Source organism: Pyrus communis, chromosome 5 (assembly GCF_963583255.1).
Source record: "Pyrus communis chromosome 5, drPyrComm1.1, whole genome shotgun sequence".
In the NCBI taxonomy this organism is placed as follows: domain Eukaryota; kingdom Viridiplantae; phylum Streptophyta; class Magnoliopsida; order Rosales; family Rosaceae; genus Pyrus; species Pyrus communis.
The window spans coordinates 7,742,882-7,766,281 of NC_084807.1; the positions used below are offsets into that span (position 1 = coordinate 7,742,882).

At 37.8% G+C, this 23,400-nt stretch overlaps 1 pseudogene; it reads right to left on the bottom strand.

The window, feature by feature from the left end:
• Positions 1-874: 874 nt before the first annotated feature.
• LOC137734227 (pentatricopeptide repeat-containing protein At2g44880-like) overlaps positions 875-23,400 on the bottom strand; it is a 36,079-nt pseudogene continuing 13,553 nt past the window's right edge.

Here is a 23,400-nt window from a genome sequence, read left to right on the forward strand (position 1 = left end):
TCGCATCAGTGGTGTGTGACGATGCACCAGTGTCGGTATACCATGTAAATGACCGTTCATTGCCCACAGGAGAGGCAGCCATCATAGCATGAGATTGTGAAGACGGATATTGGCCTTCGAAAAAAGGAGACTTGAAACAGTTTGTAGTAGAATGACGATGATCACCACAATAATAACAACCATTAAAGGAAGAACCAATGTTACGATATCCAGAAGATGAAGGAGTAACCGCAACATAGTTACGAAGATAGGAAGAGCGAGTAAAAACAGCAGCAGGTGTAGGAAGAATTCCTCGACTTTGAAATGAGCCACGACTGGATCCACCATGAAACAACCCGCTATTTGAACCACCACCACGACTAACAAAATGATTACCAACACCGCGACCATGAAAGGAGCCAAGACCTTGAAAACCACCACGACGGAATGAGGACGTACGACCATTACCACGGTGAAGTGTGGTTCCATGACCATGATTTGTAGAGGAGCCAGAAGGTGCAAAGAAAGATGTAGTAGTGTGATCAGGACTGAAAGTAGTGCTATAGTCTTCCATACAACTTTTAGCGCTCAAGAGCAAAACAACCATATCATCAAGACTCATAGGATTTTCTCTTGCTTTAACTGAAGTAACGGTACTTTCGAAAGCAGGACCAACACCATTTAAAATCAGCTCCATAATATCATCATCATACTCTGTAATGGACATGTTACCTCTTTTAGTGGACTGCATCTAGTGCTTAAGTTGAAGAACATGGGTGTGAGATTGAGAAGCAAATCGTGTTTTCAAAGTATCCCAAATAGCTCGGGACGTGTCACAAGTTGCGACGATGGAAAACACATTTGGTGTCAAAGTTAAGTTAATCCAACTCAACAATTATTGGTCTTGTCGCTGCCAAGTCACGTACTCGGGATTGAGAGTAGTAGCATCCTCAAGAAACTTTGTTGGACATGTTTTTGTACCATCAACATAGCCAACAAGATCATTACTTTTCAGTAAGGGATTAAATTGGGCAAGCCACAACATGTAATTGGTTCGATCAAGTTTGATGGAAACCAAATAGGAAATATTAGGAAGGGAGCCTGTAAGAAGAGAAGAAGCGGCCATGGAAGCTGAAGAAAAGTTGAGAAGATGGTAAGGCAAAAGAGGAAAAAAAAAAAAAAAACTACAGTTAGAGGTTTGTCGTTAGACAAATGGCTCTTGATACCATGAAGAGAATGGTATTTGAAAACTTATAATTAAACTCTGTTTTGGAGAAATAATCTGTTTATCTGTCTCACTTAGAAATGGTACAAGAAACTCCTTATATAGGAGTGCTGGAGTCTCATGCAATAAAGGCAGCAGCTCCCAACTACATCCAACTACATGTAATAAAAGCTAGGCTATACAACAATGAGTGCCTATACAATAGACCCTTGACTTTGTAATCACAAAGTATGATTTTGCTTGATCTTGTTTGCTTGACTTTGTATCCATAATTGAAAACTTTGCTCAATTGTTATCTCCATCATTCTTATCTTCATCACCAACCTCCTCCCAATCCCATGAAACTCATAGACTGTCCCATTCATTAGAATCTCGGTACCAGCAGGTCCAAAACAATGTGTGTATGTATATATGTATTGAGAGAGAGAGAGAGAGAGAGGACAGAGCGGTTTGAGGGCTTAGTGAATGTCCAGTTTAGTAGGTGCAAGCAAGGTATCTGATCTTTAGGCTTTCCAATTTCCATCCTCGTTTGAAATTTGCTTCTTAGCTTGGAAGTTTGGACAACTACTACCTTAGGACAGGCATCTGAAGTTGTTCCCTATCTTGCAGTTGCCTATATATTCCTTCTTTCTTGCTTAATAAGCGAGCTGTTTGGAGAATGAGTTTACAAAAAAGTTATGGAAGTCGCTGCTAAAATGGAGAAGTCTTTGCTCTCCGTTGTATGCTTTACTGTATTACTTGATAAACTCTTAACCTCCCTGTATACATGATAAACTGGCATGGCACGGGTTGGTAGTGATATTTCCATGTTTTTTTCTCTGTACTAATATAGTCATAAGCAATTCACCCCGTTTCTATAAAATGATAAAATCAATATGAACCTTCCCCCATCATATGGTTCAAACACTGCAGCAAGGTTAAATGTGTCGCTTCTGAATGCGTATGTACCCTGTTGTGCCCAGCCATAAACTCCTCGATTCTACAATCAACCTTTATGACACTACAACCAATCTCCTTATGTGCTTGATTCTTCCTCATCAACCTCTTAATTTCCTTCGCATCACTCCACCTTCTCTTTCTGGCATACAAATTTTTTAGCATTACATAGTTTCCATCATTCCCTGGCTCCAGCTTGGCCACCTTCTTTAAAACTTCATTCACTCTTGTGACATCCCCATAATGGCCGCATGCAAAAAGAAAAGAACTCAAAATTATTCCATTAGCATCATAAGGCATGGCTTCGATCAATTTCTCAACTTCTTCCGAATCATTCTTGAATACTAAAGTTAGTATTACTCGAGACTCGGTAGAGCCTAGTGGGCCTATTTTGGTTAGCGAGCTATCCCAGTTGATGTATATTTGGGTTCACGTATAAATGGCACCTTACTGTGATATACATGTTTAATGAACTTCTAGATGATATGAATCTTATGTATGATTACTAGTATGAAAATATGAGCCTAGATCCTTATTAGAAGTATTTAGTAGAACTTGTATGCCTATATGACAAGGTATTTATTTGTCATATGAAATTCATAATGTTTGTGCTCACGTTGTAAATCATAAGTGCGTAGGTGAAAGGAAAGATGTGTGATGATATGGTTGCACGATGTAGCTATGGTATAGGGATGGTCCTGCTTGGGTTATTTGTGATGGGGGACTGTGCAAATGTTAGGGGTGATCATGCTTGGTATATCCACGATGGATGATCACTGTGTACGTTATTAAACTATGCCTATGGTTTTGTTTGGTTTATCCGCAATGGGGTGATCATGTTTGGTATATCCACGATGGGTAATCACTTCCTAGAGTTAGGATACGGTTTTGCTTGGTGCATCTACGGTGGGTGGTCACTACCTACTCAAGTTCGTAGTAGAAGTTGAATTGAATGGAGAACACTAACCAAAAAATGGAAAAATAGTAAACCTAATAACTAGTTTGTCTGGTGCTCACAGTTAAATTCAATACATGTGGGCAGTTGTGCGATCAAATCTTCCTTTAGTGCAACTCCATTGACATAGAGCCATCCGTTACTAACCATCATGGAGTTGGAGGAAATGTGTCATAAAATTAACATGTGCTAATGACGAGGTGTGTGAACTGTAAATAGTATATACTTTCGTTTCATATATCTAGTTTGCTACCAAAAAATCAACAAAGTAAAGACTTGAGTAAAAGTTAAACCATTGTTTCCCCCGAGACTTGGCTTAATTATATGTCTTTACCATACAAATTGTGAGCAAACCTATGTTGGATATTGGAACGTCACAATATCATGCATAGCAGGACTTCTTGCAATAGGAGGCTTGAAATTTATTTAAGGTAACGACAACATTAATCGAAAGTAGAAGTATACAAACGTAAGTATTAATCGGGACAATAAACTAGAAATATGGACAATTATTGGATCAAAAGGGTAAGAAGATAGATTGTGATTACTCAAATGGCTTGCTTATTAATTCGCAATCGAAATGGGAGGAAAAAAATAGTCGCAATTTTGGACATGTTTAGGAAATTCTTTGTGATTTGGGAGGGTAATTTGGGTCATTGGCCCATAAAATTTATTGAACCTGTTGGGGTTTTGGTGCAAACCAAATTCTCCCAAGTCGGCACATTACCGACAGCGATTTATTCCCCATTTTATTTCTCAAATTCAAAATTCAAAATTCAATTTATATTCTTTCTAATAAATAGAATAGAAGTAAAAACCGAAAAGGAGAAAGCTTGCGGACCACGCCTCCCTAGTCCTAGTAGAATTAGGAATTCAGCCGTCAAAATTCCATGCTCTCAGTTTCCAGTTTCTTCTTCCTTCTCTTGAATCGACCTTTTTTTCGCATAGTCTTCTCTTTCTTCAATTGCTTTGCGTTCTCTGGATACTGGGTGTCACGTTCTTCGTTCTTCTTCGATTTCGTTGCATTAATTCTCTGCATTGTTTGAATCAATGGCATCCAGTTCCAACCATAAAAGCATAATACCACCGAAAGTCAAGTGTGCCTTTAAACCCACCAATCCTCGGATGCGTGGTTCCAAGAAAATTAAGCGTTTCCGCTTCAGAAATCTCGCACAAGAAGAATCTCAACACTTTTCTTCTTCTTCTGTTCTGAAATTAAGCGTGACGATGACCCTTTTGAGTACAAGGCATACAGTCCGCAAAGTGTTGGTTGTGCTTGTTCTCCTGATCATTCAGGTTATGTAACTTGGGACCAGAACCACAACAAGAATATGTTATGACCCAAATTATTACTGAGGTTTTATGCTTTATTACTATGAGGAATTGTTAATACGCCAGCTGGCATTTAAAAGTGTAATGGCTGTATAAAAGGAGCCCAGTTCTTCAAATGTAGGGGATTGAAATTTAGAAACAGAAATACAAAACCAAAAAACAATTCAAGAGCTCTGCTCTCTCTCTCTCTTCATTCCCTCTCCCTCTCTATCCTCTGTGACTTGCAGGTTGATTAAGGGGTTAGAGATTTGGATCTTATCAGAATATTAGCACGACGAAATCTGTCACGATCATGATTGCGAAAGCTCTCAACTTGACGGTGATCATGAGGAATTCTGTCATTTTGATGATGATTTAGAGGATGATGACTGTAAACCTGAATACCATGAAGTTATTTATCCAGAACCAGAAGAAAACGATTACGGAGAACCTTACTTTCCAGAACCAGAACAAGAATATGATTACTTTTATGGTTCTCAAATCAAGCATTTCCATAGTCATTGTAATGCTGATGATGCCTCTGCTTCGGTCATTCAGCCTGTGATTCATCTTCTTCTCATGAAAGTGAACTTGAACATAAGACTTATGATGACAAAGCTTTATTATGCTCTGTGAGTAGTCCGAATTAGCCACCCGAGACTTGCAGAGTATTTCGACTGCAATCTGTGTGTGAAGATGGCTAGAGAGCCGGTGGTGACTCAATGTGGTCATTTGTTTTGTGGGGATTGTTTGAACAAGTGGTTGTACTTGCCTTGGTAAGCTATTGCCTCACCAACTAGCTAATCAGACGTGAGCCCCTTCTCGGGCAGATTCCTCCTTTTGCTCCTCAGCCTACAAGGTATTAGCAGCCGTTTCCAGCTGTTGTTCCCCTCCCAAGGGCAGGTTCTTACGCGTTACTCACCTGATCGCCTCCGTCCCTCTGGACCAACAAGGGGTAGTACAGGAATATTCACCTGTTGTCCATCGACTACACAGCCCTGACTCACCTTCGCTTCTGAGATGCAGTGCCCTGTTTGTAGGAACAAGGTGCTTGATGACTCCATCATTCAGATTAGCCCGCCACTGCGGTGGCAACAGAGGCCTTGAAATTATTTGAAATTTAAGATGAGGTTTAGGAGTAATGATGCATAATTCATTTGAGATGTTCATGTATTTTGGCTTAGATGTAAACTGCTTATTCATTCAAATTAATAAAAGTTTTCCTTTTCCACAATTTTGTGTTTTCATGCTTTCTTCAACTTCAACAAGACAACATAATTTTATATTTTGTCGTATATTTTGTTTGTTTGTTATGAAATCGTTTTGTTAGTTAATATGCGTTCGTCTCTTGAATGGCTTATTAAATTAGTTCCCTTGCAATGAAATTATGGTTACCACCCTTTACACTTCCCGCCTCTTTTTGCTGTGTGTGTTTCTTCAGTTTTCAATCTCTCTGCAGAGTTCTCTGAATTTGATTTTGACAATGACCCTCAAACAGAAACTTCATCCTTCTTCGAGATAATCGCTTACTCACTCTGGAAATTTTGTGTTAGACATGTGCATTGTTAAAATAAAAATACAGGGGGTGATGAATCCATATTATACCATATATTTCACCCTATTCTTAGTTATAGTTTATTGGTTATTTTGGTAGAATTTTGATACTTTGTTATATATTTTCAATGTAGGACATACGACTTCCTCTGGATTAAAAAGTGATCAAACGGATGAATTTTAGATTGTTTCCAAATGGAGGATGTTCGTGATTCTTTTAAGATGATTATATCAAAGTTTCAGATTTTTCTACCAAGTCGCTTGACTGTGGCGATGAAATAAAGGCCCAGCGCATAGCTTTCCCAGATTGACGTTTCTGGATGTTTTGGGTATTTTGGAGGTCAAGATGTCATATTTTGAGAAATATTCCTTCTGAGGATTTGTAGGGACGTCTCCAGCTTTCAAAAGAGACATTTTTGGACAAAATCGGAGTTGATTTGGTCGGTCAAAAGTCTGATTTTTTGAGAAGTCTGAATTTCAGTTTAAATGGGAAACCTTTAATTTTCTGTTTTATTATTTGATTATGTTTACTAGTTTTATTCTAAGACTTTTTAGGGTTTTATTTTGTAGTAATATAAATAAGACTTTTTAGCCATTAGGGTTAGAAAGGAAGGAGAGGTGGAAATGCACGCATAAGCCTTTGACAATTCAAGTTTATTTGTCAGGTGTTTTCTATTCTTGTTCTTAATAATATTTTACTATGATTGTTTGTAACTAGTTCTTTTGCTAGGGCGAAGCCTTGAGCCTTAGCATGAATATGTGATTTTATTAATTTGCTTATGAATGGATGCATGCTTGCTTTGAATTATTAATCACCACGATTAAACTATCTACTTGTCTTAATGATTCGCAACCATTAGGGTTTTTAGACAAGTAATTTGATGCAATTTCTGTTGGAACATCTGTGACATCCCACATCACCCAAGGGAGTGATCCTTATATGTATATTCCCATATCTACCTAGCACGAGGCCTTTTGGGAGCTCACTGGCTTCGGGTTCCATGAGAACTCCGAAGTTAAGCAAGTAGCGCGCGAGAGCAATCCCATGATGGGTAACCCACTGGGAAGTTGCTCGTGAGTTCCCAAAAACAAAACCGTGAGGGAATGGTAAGCCCAAAGCGGACAATATCGCCCAGGGGAGTGATCTTTATATGTATATTCTCATCTCTACCTAGCACGAGGCCTTTTGGGAGCTCACTGGCTTCGGATTCTGTAGGAACTCCGATGTTAAGCGAGAAGGGGGCTAGAGCAATCCCATGATGGGTGACCCACTGGGAAATTGCTCGTGAGTTCCCAAAAATAAAACCGTGAGGGAATGGTAAACCCAAAGCGGACAATATCGTGCTAACGGTGGTGGAGCAGGGCCTGGGAAGTGATCCGCCCCAGGCTGGGATGTGACAACATCACCCTGAAATTGAGGAGGACTTTTTGTGATTAGTAATTTTACAAAGCTTAATGAGTCTTGCATGTTTATATTTGATCTGAACATCACAAACGGATTGCATGTTAGATATACGTTTTCGCTTGAACATTACGAGGAACATATGTATTAGGAAAACCTAATCTTCAAAGCATGTATGTAGAAATTCATAAGTAATTGGTAAAATTGCATAGGATTGTTAAGGGGACGGCGGAACCCTAGACTTTTACAAATTGATTTTCTTTATATTGTTCTCTAGTTAATTTCTTTAATTGTTTTTAATTAAATTTGTTTTTATTATTTTTAAATTCAAAATCAACCTTTTCCAATCTTTGTTTTCAAATAATTAATTAAGATTCAGTATTTAAATAAATTATTCATTCAATCCCTGTGGAAAACGACCTTACTTGAGTTGCTATACTACGATAACCTTGTACTCTTGTAAGTACTTTTAAGTGTTTTTGTCCCTACTTTTACAGGTAGTAAAAGTACAAGGGGGTCTACTGGAATATGGTTAAAATAAAAGATTTATTAGACAAATGGCCCAAAATGGTTGAGGTATGATTTAGGAATGAGATATGCAAGTATGCAATCGGAAAACATATTATGGAGTCGGTACAAGTTACTTGAATTTTTTTTTTTACTCCATGTCGTAGTCACCGTTTCATTTTATGACTGAAAGGTCAGACACTTGAAGGTTGCCCGGTTGCACATTTCAGTGTTCAACCTATGGAGCTACAATAGTATATTGGCATAAGCTAAATTAGTCTCCAATGAAAATGATGTAGATTTAGTTACTTACAAACTGCGTGGGATCGATTAAATTGATCGTTGTATTCAAAACCCCCAACGATGATTTATGTTATATTGTGCTAAGAGAATATTAGCTGACCGATGACATCAAAGATTCGAAGTTATATATTTTAATAAGCCCACAAATAGATTAATATGTAACGCAAAACTAAGGTTGTATAACCATAATGTAGAAAAATGTATGTAGGCTAAAAAATATATTTGTTATTGATACGTGAATGTGGAAAAAAATGGAAGAGAATGCTTTTTTTCTCATTATCTTTCTCTACAAGGTTACAAGGATTTATATACATGACTACAAGTAACAAGATCAAATCACCCTAAATTAAGGGATACAAGTGTGTAGGTAGGACGGCTTATACTTTGTAGGTAGGACGACTTATAGGACGGCTTATACTTTGTAGGTAGGACGGCTTATACTTTGTAGGTAGGACGACTTATAGGACGGCTTATACTTCCAATAGTGAATAATATTATATACAATTACACAAGGACTCCAACCATATTCCTTATTTGTCTAACACTCCCCCTCAAGTTGGAGAGTGGATGTCAAGAACTCCCAACTTGCGTAACATACCCGAAAACTTTTCTTTCCCAAGAGGTTTGGTAAACAAGTCTGCCAACTGTTGTGCCGTACCCACATGCTTGGTCTCTATTGTGCCATCTACAATCTTATCTCGTATAAAGTGACAATCCATCTCAATGTGACGAGTTCGTTCATGAAAAACAGGATTGGCAGCTATATGTAACGCTACTTGATTATCACAAAATAAAATAGAAGGACCATCCAAAGGAATGTTCAAATCCTTCAACAAAAAACGAAGCCAAACTATCTCGCAATAAGCACCTGCCATGGCCCTATATTCCGCCTCTGCTGAAGAGAGCGAAACGGTTTTCTGTCGTTTCGTCCGCCAAGAAATCAAAGAACCACCCAAGGATACACAATACCCAGTAGTTGAACGGCGAGTGATAAGGCAACCTGCCCAATCAGAATCACAAAACGCAGTTAACTTGGTCTGGTTGTCAGAACGAAATAATAAACCTTAACCTGGAGTAGCCTTCAAATAACGAACAATACGAAGCGCAGCATCCATATGAGATATCCTTGGCTCGTGCATAAAACGGCTTAGAACATGCACAGAATAGGTGATATCCGGCCGAGTGATAGTGAGATATATTAACCGACCTACTAATCGTCGATACTTTTCAGGATCCTTGAGAAGTTCTCCTTTATCAAATAATTTTGTGTCATCCATAGGAAAAGCAATGGGTTGTGCTCCCAAAAAACCATAGTCCTTGAGAATCTCTAATGCATACTTGCGTTGAGAAATATAAATCCCTTGTTTGGAACGAGAAACCTCAATACCCAAAAAATATTTTAAATCACCAAGGTCTTTTATCCGAAAATGATCACGGAGAAAAGACTTCAGAGAATTAATGGCACTAGCATCATTGCCTGTAATCACAATATCATCCACATAAATGAGCAAAGCTGTGAAAGAAATACCAGACTTTTTAGTGAACAATGAATAGTCAGCTTTGGATTGTTGAAAACCGGCAGAAATGATGGCACTAGTGAATTTGGCAAACCATTGGCGAGAAGCCTGCTTAAGACCATAAAGTGACTTGTGAAGGCGACACACAAGATTCTCCCCCTGTCGCCGAAGACCAGGAGGAGGAGACATATAGATTTCTTCATGTAAGTCACCATGTAAGAAAGCATTATTAACATCAAGCTGATGAAGAGACCAAGACTGACTAGCAGCAAGAGCAAGAAGACAACGCACCGTAATCATCTTAGCAGTAGGAGAAAAAGTGTCATGATAATCAATACCTTCAGCCTGAGTGAAGCCTTTAGCAACCAAACGAGCTTTGTAGCGGTCAATAGAGCCGTCAGAATTGTGCTTGAGTTTGTACACCCACTTATAACCAATGGGAATTTTGCCAGGGGGCAAGGAAGTTAAAGTTCAAGTACCATTAGCATGTAAAGCTTGAAGCTCCTCAGTCATAGCACGTTGCCAATTGGGGTCAGTGGCAGCCTCGGCAAAGGAGGAAGACTCCACAGTCCGACTGACAGAGTTAATGTAAGAAAAATGCCTGGGAGAGTAACGGTGATAAGAGAGAAAATTACAAAGTGGATATCGCGTACCTTGTGTAGAACCGGGTTGTGAAGTCGAAGATGGGTGGGATGGCAGAATCACCTGCGAGCAAACGTAGTCTTTTAAATAGGATGGAGGTTTATGGGTACGGGAAGAGGTGCGGGGAAGGGGAGGATTGGTAGGTAGTGGGGGGGTAGGGATGTCCGTGGGTAAAAGGGTGAAAGGTAAGGAAGTAGCGGGGGGGGAGGGGGGGGAAGGAGGGGATGCCGAGAGGGCAGGGGCATGGGGAGGAACGGGTAATGGGGCAGCAAGGGAATCTGTGGGAGGCGTGGAAGGGGAGGAAGGTGGAGGAAGGTGAGGCGTCGGGGCAGGAAGGGGTGGGTTATATGTAAAGTCTAGAGAGGGTGGGATGGGTAGGGTAGGCGAAGAGGATGGGATAGGAGGGTGAGAAACGGCATAAGGGAAAGTAGTTTCGTGAAAGATGACGTCTCGACTAGTGAAAATGCGGTGATTGTCGAGATCGTAAAGGCCTTTTGTCCATGAGGATAACCGAGAAAAATGCAACGACGAGCCCGAGGGGAAAATTTGGTGGTGGGAGTGACAGAGGTGGCATATGCCAGACAACCAAAGACGCGGAAGTGGTCATAAGATGGGGTTTTCGAAAAGAGAACCTCAAATGGGGATTTATGATGGAGAAGACGGGTAGGGAGACGATTGATGAGATAAGTAGCGGTAAGAACACATTCCCCCCAAAACTTGATAGGAAGATGGGATTGAAAACGAAGGGCGCGAGCGGTTTCAAGAAGATGACGATGTTTTCTTTCAACAACGCCATTTTGTTGGGGGGTATAAACATAAGAAGTTTGTAAAAGCACCCCATGATCAGAGAAAAAACTACGAAGAGATAAAAATTCACCACCATTGTCAGTAAGAATGCATTGGATGGTAGTGCGGAATTGGGTAGTGACATAAGCAAAAAAATCCTTAATTAATTGTTGAGTGTCGGATTTATGTTTCATGAGGAAGACCCACGTAAAGCGAGAAAAATCATCCACAATGGTTAAGAAATAATGAGCACCAGAAAGAGAAGATTGACGATTCGGGCCCCAAATATCACAATGAATTAAAGCAAAAGGGAAAGTTGATGAAATTGAACTCAAAAGAAAAGGTTGACGAGTTTGTTTTGCCAACGGACAAACATCACAAATATGACTAGAAGCAAAAGTACAATTAAGAGAGCTAGATGCTAAAGCTTGCAAACGAGTGGAGGAGGGGTGACCAAGACGCCTATGCCAGAGGGAGGAGGGGATGGTAATGATGTTGCAGAGAGGTTGACGGGTGGGGAGAGAAGAGGTAAGGGCCACAAGGTAATACAAATCGCCACGTCGCTTACCCACACCAATCATCGCCTTCGAAACCAAGTCCTGCAAAACACACCAAGAAGGAAAGAAGGTTATGGAACACGATAATCCATCTGTAAGTTTACCAACCGATAAAAGGTCCACTCGGAAATTAGGGACACATAAAACATCCTTCAAAGTAACTGATGAATTTAAAGGAAGAGTGCTGGTAAAAGTAATGGGAGCGGAAGCACCACTAGGCAAAGAAACAGGCAGCAAATGTGAAGGAGAACGATTAACCAAACATGAAGCGGAAGAAGTAATATGATCCGTAGCACCACTGTCAAGAATCCATTGACCATGACGAGAGGTGACAGGTAATAAACCTTGAGCAAAATCAGTAGTGAGCACGACATTGGCCTGAGGAGGGGTGGTGGTGTCACGTAGAGCAGCTAAAACATGGGAGTGCTGCTCGGCAGAGAGGTCAGGCATAGCAAGCTGCAAGTCATGCAAAGTGGGCTGGGCCCAGTGCACTTGGTGGGTCGCTGAAGTAGAAGAGGAGGCGAGGGCCTGGGTGCCTTGCACGTGATGGGCCTAGGTGAAATTATGGGGCCGGGAAGCAGAAAACCGTGGCTGCCGGGGAGGACTGGAAGGTGCATGGCTGCGGGAAGAACTGGAAGCAGTGGCACGGCGCGGTGGTCGCCACGGTTGGCCATGGAGGGGATGGCCAACGGGATAGCCATGAAGTTTATGGCAGGTGTCTTGGGTATGATAATCAAAATTGCAATAGGTGCAGTGGAGGGGAGGACGAACAGAGGAGGGACGGGACGGGCCACGAACAGCCATGGCAGCAGGTTGATCGACAGAGCGAAGGACGCCCAGGGAGCGTTGTTTTTCAGCTTGAGACACCGAGGAACATGCCTGACGAACAGTGGCAAGGGGATTCATTAAAAGAATCTGGTCACGAACAGCAGCAAAGGATTCGTTGAGGCCCATTAAAAATTGCATGAGTTGTTGACGGTCATGCTTGGCGTTGCAAGAGCACGTGCAGCCATCATTATAAGAAGCAAGCTCATCCCAGAGAGCTTTCAGGCGAGTAAAATAGGCGGAGATAGAAGAAGAACCTTGAGAAATTGTAGCAAGTTCCCGGTTGAGTTGGAAGATGCGTGGAGCATTACTCTGAGAGAAGCGTTCGCGAAGATCATCCCATACAGCTTGGACAGAGGTGGAAAAAAGCACAGATTCTTGAAGGTCAGGTTCCAAGGAATGCAGAAGCCAAGAGAGAATCATGTCATTGCAACGATGCCAAGCCGCGTGAGCATCAGGGTCGTCGGAGGAAGAAGGTTCTTGGATATCGCCAGTGATGAAACCAAGTTTATTCTTGGCACTCAAGGAAAGCTGCATGCCATGGGCCCAGGATGTGTAGTTATCACCATTCAACTTCTTGGATACAAGGACAAGATTCGGGTGGTCGGAATGATGAAGAGAAAAAACACCATCGGAAGAAGAAGAGTCAGCCATGGGAACGGCAGAGAAAGCTGCCGAAAAAAAAAATTAGGGCTAGGGTTATAAACCTGCTCTGTATACCATGTAGAAAAAGGTATGTAGGCTAAAAAATATATTTGTTATTGATACGTGAATGTGGAAAAAAAATGGAAGAGAATGCTTTTTTTCTCATTATCTTTCTCTACAAGGTTACAAGGATTTATATACATGACTACAAGTAACAAGATCAAATCACCCTAAATTAAGGGATACAAGTGTGTAGGTAGGACGGCTTATACTTTGTAGGTAGGACGGCTTATAGGACGGCTTATACTTTGTAGGTAGGACGGCTTATAGGACGGCTTATACTTCCAATAGTGAATAATATTATATACAATTACACAAGGACTCCAACCATATTCCTTATTTGTCTAACACATAAAACTTGTTATTTAAATTGAAATCGTATGTATATAATTCTAATTTCTTGCTCATGTTTTTGTTATGTACGTGCTTGCTCTATTTTTTATTTCTTAGTAAGCCTTGTACCGCTACACATGGGTTGGCAGCAACCAGGCATGCAGATACTCTATTGTATAATTAGTATCATAGCCGATAATTTCGTGTAGAATATATATTATACATAATTATTATATATATACTTACGTAATTTTTTTAAAATATTTTCTCATTTTTTGCATGTCTTAATGATTAGCTAAATCATACATTTTTAAAACTCCAAAATACAGTACATATACTATTCACATATATTGAAATCAAATTCGCACACCACCATTTAGTATATGTACAATCGTCGGCCACCTATAAGACAAGAAGAAGAGATCATAAAAGACCTTAGGCACCAGGGAGGTACCGACCAAGGACACTTTGACGATCAAGTTATGACAGCATTTACAGTGTCAAGTAGTAGAACAAGTAGTAGAATAAAGTGTAGAATGTCATACATTTACCTCAAATCCTATAAAGGGCATATTCATAGTATTCAATTAGAGTTCTTATGAGGATAGAAATATGTATTAAAGTCGGGAGAGTCCTAATTGGGAAACCTAGAAAGATATTTCCTTTTCCATTAGGCTAATGATTACATGGAACACATACTAATTCCCATAATAATAGGAATTCCCAAGATTTTCTCCTAATCAAAGTAGGATTAGGAGTTACGTGCCTTGAGAGCCTAGCAGGTCTCTACAATGGCGGCCCATGTCGACAGTTCTACTGCCTATTAGATTGACTTATTTTGATAGTACCTTTATACGATCCGGTCCAGATCATATATATAGGTCATTATGACCATGCTGATCTAACATTTTAGACCCTGAGGTCGGAGTTTTGATTCGAATCAATCCACTTCCCTGGATCCTCCATTCTTTAATTGGAGATCCAGTCTTCACTGCTTCATTTGCCTTGGTACGGTGGTACAAAAATCAGGGTCCCACAACATACATATGTACTTCTTATATCTAACATACGTCATTTTTAAACATTTTTGTTAATATATATAAATTTCTCGATTCTATATGTATTTTTAACATATTCTCCATTAATATTACCTAGAAGCTCATTTAATAGGCCCAGTTTGAACCAAATTAGTTAATTTTTTTATGTTTTGAGTTCAAAAATATAATTAAGCAAATCACGAATTGCTTATATAAAGAGTATTGTTGGATCCACAGAAAAATATAGTTAAAGTTTTCAGCTTTTATAAATACTGAAATCAAAAGGTGGAAATTCAAATCCCAACTATTGAGCATATCTGATTGCGTAGACTTTTATCCTTTTTTATTTGTAGAGAGGAAACATGATGGGGATTTCAAACTTTATTGCTTATAAATACTTGGGGATACGTTAGAAAAATCAACTCTAACCAACCATGTTCCCTCATGCACTAAAATAGAAAATCTCTAGGATTTCTCTATCTCTCTTTCTTAGTATGAGTCAGCCACAATAATTTAGTTAGAATTTATCTTCGATGAAAATCAAATTTAAGATCTCTCACTTATAATCGAAAAATAATAATTTTGAAATATGAGAGAGTTTGGAGAAGAGCTTATGAGCATTAGTTAACAACGGGTGAAGTACATCTTTCCCTTCCATTGTGAGAGTCTCTCTCCCACTATGAGAGTTTTTCTCTCTCATTGTGAGAGATCTTCTAGCTTGTATGCTGAGCCGTCATTCAATTTCATCTATTCTACCGTCGGTCCCTGCTAAGGCCTAGGTCGGTAGCTCTCAGATTTAGTTTTCCCTACAATTTTTCCATTGATTGTCTCCGATATGTGCTTTAGCTTTCAATTTTTATGCCATCAATTCCATTTTATATTCCCCATCTTTCCCGTCCTCCACCTCTTCGGCTTTCCTTAAACCCACCAGATTTCTGATCCTTAGCCAATTACTTTGAACGTGTTTTGATGCGATAATCTCGGGATGTGAGTAGAGCTTCAGTGCAAATGTTCACACAACCATCTCTCATGGATCGGGAAGTGCATTTTGTTCTGGTTCGGGTGTTCACACCACCACCTTCCATGAACTTATCTTTGACAACTTTGTTGCCTTCGCTGACTTTTTTTCTTATAAGTTCTCCCACCAGCTTCCTTTGGTTCATTGTTATTATTGCAACATCTATGGTGCTTTATGAAGGTTGTTGTAGTCGTTTTCCAAAAGAGCAAAATCAAAATCGAAGCAAATATCTTGATACATTTTTACTCATTAGGGTTTTCGAGCTGGTTTTGATTAGGCATTTGGAGGTTGAAGGATGGAGCAGTGTTGTTGTGGTTTAGGCCTTGTGTTGTGTGTGTTTATATGTGGGCAATGAGGCATGCTCAGATTTGTAACTTTCTTAACAGTACTGTTATCATTTCCATGGAACTTCATTATTGATTAAGGTTTCCCACATGCATTAAATGTCACAATATTTGTTTACTAAATAATTAAGTTACTAATTTCTTGGGTTTAATTAATTGATTCATCCATTTGTCAGTGACTCATATATATCATTTATTTTTTTTATATATTTCGAAAACAGTGATTTCAAATGGCCTCTATGCTTGCGAACGGACCGACAATTCCATGGTGGTTTCCGTATGTGGTTGGTGGAGGTGGCAGGGTTACTTACAGTCAAAGTTTTGATCTAGCTTTGATTCTAATATGGAGTATCTGGAAAGAACGCAACTCTTTTTTATGGAATGGAAGGGCATTGAATCAGGTGCAAATTGTTTGCAAATCACAAGCGTGGTTGCAGGAATTTAGGAAATGCCATGATTCGAAGCAGGGCAGCAGTCGGACAACCCCTCATAAATGGGAGAAACCTGGTGTGGGATGGGTTCAATGTAACTTTGATGGGGCGTGGGATGAAATAGGCGAAAGAGGGGGGTGTTGGTGTCGTGGTGCGAGATGAGGAGGAGTTAGCTCGGCAATTTTGGCAGAAATCATGGCTGCTCGGGCAGCAGTTCTATTTGCGCGTAATCTGGGAGTGACGCAACTAGAAGTGCAGCGGGATGCAATGATGGTTATTAATGCTTTGCAGAGTGACAAGGTAGCGCTATGCAGTGGTATGTTTGGTAATGTTTTGCTTGACGCCAGGCAAATGTTGCAGTCTTTTCAGAATTGGAAGGCTATGTTTGGTCGACGTGAGACGAAAAAGATTGCACATCGGCTCGTGAGATTGGGATTAACTTTGGATACTCAAGCTTCATGGTTTGAAGAATCTCCTGATATAATTTCTTATTTGCGTTTTGAGGATAGTATTTCTATTTAATTTAGAGGTATGAGACTCTCTTTTTCCCTTGAACTGGGTTGAAAGTCTTGACAAGGTTTTTATCGAGATCCAAAGTGGATGGAGACCAGGCTCCGGGAAATGACACCGGGCAATGACACAGCACAGGTCATTTCCTTGGCCTGAATTATTGTATCTCAAAGTAAGTTGGTGTCTTGGTGGCAGCATACTTGATAATGACTCCAACTAGAAGCCGGCGGATGATTTTTCTTTTTTAATAAAAATGATCACTGAGATTTGCATAACTTCTCAATTTTCTTGAACAATGAAAATCAATAGAAGTGGTCATTAAGTTTGTCCACCGTAAATTATTTTGGTCGGTCTATGAAAAATCTATCAATATTCTCGTTAAATTGTCACGTAAACAACCATATGGCCACATTTTTAAGGGTATGTTTGTCAAACTAACTCTTTCAGTTAACGAGGATATTGACCGATTTTTCATGAAATGACTAAAATAATTTACGATGGGCAAACTTAAGGACCACTTCTATCGATTTTCATTATCAGAGACTAAAGTAAGTTGTTATTCCATTTTCAGAAATCATTTTAGCCAGAAGCCACTTGGAATTATCACAAATATATTGCCTGGGATTATACATATATCAAGTTCCTTCGTTTGAAGGGAATCATATCTTTTTAGAAGTGTGTATAGATCTTCATGTATAAAATAAGTTTGCCACATCAAGATTCAAATCATTAAGGCGAAAAAATATTTAAGGTCTTTAATAAGGGTTGGTCATTCAGCAAAACGGTCTGGTAGTATTCCTGTTCACTTGAAAGTGATAGGTCTTAGGTTCGAATCTCGTGGATGGTGAATTTGATACCAAATTAGGTTGTCCAATGTGTGACTTAGCCGAACTCTCCCTCTCCTTAATGAAAAAATATCAATGTACTCAAAAAAAAAAGTGACCAAACGTACAATTTTGTATGTTTGTGTACAACTTTTGAACAAGGCAAATATTTAGACAAGAAGTACCATATGATTAAACTCACAATCTAGCCGATGATTTATGTTATATTGTGCTAAGGGAATATTAGCCGACTGATGACATCAAAGATTCGAAATAATGTATTTTAATAAGCCCACAAATAGATTATATATATATATATAACGCAAAACTAAGGTTGTATAACCGAAAAACTTTTTTATACATATAATTCTAATTTCTTGCTCGTGTTTTCGTTATGTACGTGCGCGCTCTATTTTTTTCAGTAAGCCTTGTACTTCTACGCGTCGATCGGCAGCAACCGCGCAATTCTATTGTATAATTAGCATCGTTGCCAATAATTTGGTGTAGAATATATATTTACATATCTCTTTATTATATATATACTCACGTAGTTTCTTTAAAATATTTTCTCATTTCTTACATGGCTTAATGATTAGCTAAATCATACATTTTAAAGACTCCAAAATATGGTATACATACTATTCACGTATTTTGGAATCAAATTTGCACACCATCATTTAGTATACAAACAATCATCGGCCACCTACAAGACAAGAAGAAGAGATCATAAAAGAACCTAGGCACCAGGGAGGTACTGACTAAGGACCCTGTGACTATCAAGTTACGAAAGTGTTTATAGTGTCAAGTAGTAGAATAGAGTGTAGAATGTGATACCTTTACCTTAAACCCTAAATGACGTATTTATAGGGTTCAATGAGAGTCCTTATGAGGATAAAAATCCGCATTAAAGCCGGGAGAATCCTAATAGGAAATCTAAGAAGATATTCCCTTTCCATTAGGCTAATGATTACTTGGAGCACACACTAATTCTCATAATAATAGGAATTCCCAGGATTTTCTTCTAATCAAAGTAGGATTAGGAGTTACGTTCCTTGAAGGCCTAGTAGGTCTCTACAATGGTGGCCCTTGTCTACTGTTTTGGTGCCTATTAGATTGATTATTTTGATGGTACCTTTAGACGATCCGGTCCAAATCGTATAGGTCATTATAACCATGTTGATCTAACAGCTTAGACCCCGAGGTCCGAGTCTTGATTCCTCCATTCTTTAATTGGAGATCCGGTCTTCATTGCTTCATTTGCCTTGTACGGCGATACGAAAATGAGGGTCCCACAACATATATATGTACTTTTATGTTTAGTACACTACACGTTATTCTTAAATATTTTTGTTAATATATGTAAAATTCACGGATTTTATACGTATTTTTAACATAATCTCCCTCAATATTACCTAGAAGCTCATTTAATAAGCCCAGTTTGAACAGATTAGTTAATTTTTTATGTTTTGATTTCAAAAAGTAATTAAAAAATCACGAATTGCTTATATTCATAAAAATAAAAACTGAAATTAAAAAGTGAAAATTTAAATCCCAACTATTGAGTCTATCTGATTGCATAGACTTTTATTTTTTTATTTTTTATTTTTAGGGAGGAAATATGGGGATTTCAAACTTTATTGCGTAGAAATACTGATGGGAGGTTAGAAAAATCAACTCTAACCAACCATGCTTCCTCATGCACTAAAATAGAAAACCTCAAGGATCCCTCTCTCAGTACTCATAATAATTTGGTTAGAATTTATTTTTAACGAATAATATTTTTGAAATATGAGAGGTTGGAGAAGAGCATATGAGCATTAGTTAATAACAGATGAAGTATGTTTTTCTCTCCCACTGTGAGTCTCTCTCCTTCTCTGTGAGAGATTTTCTAGCCTGTATGCTGAGCCATCTTCTGATTTCATCTCTTCTGCCCTCAGTCCATGCTAAGGCCTGGGTCGAAATGAACACCCGAACTGGGACAAAATGCACTTCCTGATCCATGAGAGGTGGTGGTGTGAACATCTGCACCAAAGCTCTACGAACATCCCGAGATTATCGCATCAAAATGCATTCAAGGTAAGTAGCTATTGATCTAAAATCTGATGGGTTTGAGGGAAGCCAAAGAGGAGGAGGATGGGAAAGATGGGGAATAGAATTTTGAAATTGATGGCATAGGCTTTGAAAAGTTAAAGCACAGATCGGAGACAATCAACGAAAAAATTGCAGGGAAAAATAAATCTGAGAACGTACCAAATATTGTTTGTGTTTTTTGCAGCACACGAACCAAATTCGCACTCCATTCTCAAACAATCATTTAGGAAAAACCATATATGTATCAAGAAAATGTACCAGCCATACTGGAGGATCCTGAATCCACGAAAGAAAGTCACAATTCCTTTTCTTCACAACCTGATGAGTTGCTTGGTTGCTATCTAATTGCTGCCAAGCAGAATTAAAACTTCGAAACCAATCTCTTCCAAAATACAGCTTATGCTTCGAAACCAATCTCTTCCAAAATACAGCTTGCTGCAGAAAAACATTCTCCATGTGCATTATTCATATTAATTGCACTCTTTAAATCAAGCTCCAATAACACCGATGTGAAGTCAAGCAAACACAAGATCCTCTCTTATTGTCAAACAGGAACAATATAAATTTGTAAAAACAACCACTAATTAAAATGAAAAATTCCATTCGAGTCTCAAACATGGGAGACCATAAATTTCAAACGTGAAGATTAATTTCCAAACATTATCAACAAGCAAAAAATATTCCCCTAAAAAAAGGCACATTAAAAAAAAGGGTAAATTTAGTTTACTATCCTCAAATTTCGTGGTTTTCAACATTTATTACATGAAGTTTTTTTTCGTTCTAGATTCATACCTAAAGTGTTAATTTTGGGACAGTCTCATACATATGTTAGTCTGGCTGTTAAGTCTTCCGTTAATTGATGATGTGGCGCCCATGTGGACAATGACTGAGCGCCATGTGTCATTAAGGGGTCCACGTGGAAATTTAAAGTGCAAAAAAAAAAAAATTTCTCACCTGAATTTAAAATATTAAAATAATTAATTAAATAAAAGTTTTGAAAAAAAAAAACCCAGAACCCCTTCTACCCTTTCCACCCCTTCCACCCCTCCATCCCCTCCACCCCTCACCCATCGACACCCTTCCCTTTCCCTGATACCTAGGCTTGGCAATTCCTGACACGACCCGATAACCCGACCCGACACGACACGAAATTAACAGGTGTTCGGGTCGTTATCGGGTAACCCGATAAGCACCTGTTAAGATAATAACAATTTTATACCCCTAAAAACTATAATAAATAAATATATATATATATATATTAAATTAACTATAAAGTCTATAATAATTAAAATAATTATATATACTATAATAATTATACCCCCAAAATATTAACTATCTATAATAATTATATAATTATATATATATATATTTAATTTTGAATTAAATTTTATAAAAACTATAATAATTATTAATTAATATGCATGATGCAACCATTGATTTGATTCCATTCCATTCCATTCCTGCCGCCCTTTTTGAAGAAAAATAGAGGGAAAATGAAAATGATAAGAAAAGTTGAAAATGAAACAAAAAAGTGAGGGAATTAAGGAAAGATGCTAGAGGGAAAAGTGAAAATTATAAGAAAAGTTGAAAAGGAAACAAAAAAGAGAGGGAAAAATGAAAATTAATAGAAGTGGTGAGAAATTTTTTTATTTATTTTTTTTTAAGTTATTAACTTTTTATCACACATATGACATATCTCACTATTTTTATAATGATACATGTGATATACTACTCCGTGTACCAGTCAATTATACGTACAAAATAAATAGATTTAAATCTACTTAATAAATAAATAAATATATATATATGTATATATATGTACACCATTGGAACTTGATGGGATACGAATTCTCTTAAACTAATTTCAACGATCCCAACCATCAAACTTGTTTGTATATGCTTTGAGATCACATCAGCAAAAAATCACAAAAAACAAACATTCAGAGATCAAGTAACGGGACAAACCTTTTCGACGGTTATAAACAAAAAATCACGATCTAACGGTTATTTTAACTCCGATTTTGATGATTTTTTACAGGTACACTCCTTGACCCTATATGAATACAATGAATGAATTTGATCTTCAATTTAAAATATTTACAGAAGTGGATACTACAAAATATTATGTTATACTTGATGAAAGTATAAATAAACTCTAAGTGTTAGTTAATCTATTGTTTTTATGGGATACGAATTCTCTTAAACTAATTTCAACGATCCCAACCATCAAACTTGTTTGTATATGCTTTGAGATCACATCAGCAAAAAATCACAAAAAACAAACATTCAGAGATCAAGTAACGGGACAAACCTTTTCGACGGTTATAAACAAAAAATCACGATCTAACGGTTATTTTAACTCCGATTTTGATGATTTTTTACAGGTACACTCCTTGACCCTATATGAATACAATGAATGAATTCGATCTTCAATTTAAAATATTTACACAAGTGGATACCACAAAATCTTATGTTATACTTAATGAAAGTATAAATAAACTCTTAAGTGTTAGTCAATCTATCGTTTTGTTGGGATATGAATTCTCCAAAACTAATTTCAATGATCCAAACCGTCAAACTTGTTTGTATATGCTTGGAGATCACATTAACAAAAAATCACAAAAAACAAACATTCAGAGACCAAGTAATGGGACAAAGCTTTTCGACGGTTATAAACAAAAAATTACGATTTAACGGCTATTTTAACTCTGATTTTGATGATTTTTTACAGGTACATTCCTTGACCCTATATGAATACAATGAATGAATTCGATCTTCAATTTAAAATATTTACACAAGTGGATACCAAAAAATCTATTGTTTTACTTAATGAAAGTATAAATAAACTCTAAGTGTTAGTCAATCTATTGTTTTGTTGGGATACGAATTCTCCAAAACTAATTTCAACGATCCAAACCGTCAAACTTGTTTGTATATGCTTGGAGATCACATCAACAAAAAATCACAAAAAACAAACATTCAGAGATCAAGTAACGGGACAAAGCTTTTCGACTGTTATAAACAAAAAATCACGATTTAACGGTTATTTTAACTCCGATTTTGATGACTCTTTACAGGTACATTCCTTCACCCTATATGAATACAATGAATGAATTCGATCTTCAATTTAAAATATTTACACAAATGGATACCACAAAATCTTATGTTATACTTAATGAAAGTATAAATAAACTCTAAGTATTAGTCAATCTATCGTTTTGATGGGATACGAATTCTCCAAAACTAATTTCAACGATCCAAACCATCAAACTTGTTTGTATATGCTTGGAGATCACATTAACAAAAAATCACAAAAAACAAACATTCAGAGATCAAGTAACGGGACAAAGCTTTTCGACGGTTATAAACGAAAAATCATGATTTAACGGTTATTTTAACTCCGATTTTGATGATTTTTTACAGGTACACTCCTTGACCCTATATGAATACAATGAATGAATACGATATTCAATTTAAAATATTTACACAAGTGGATACCACAAAATCTTATGTTCTACTTAATGAAAGTATAAATAAACTTTAAGTGTTAGTCAATCTATCGTTTTGTTGGGATACAAATTCTCCAAAACTAATTTCAACGATCCAAA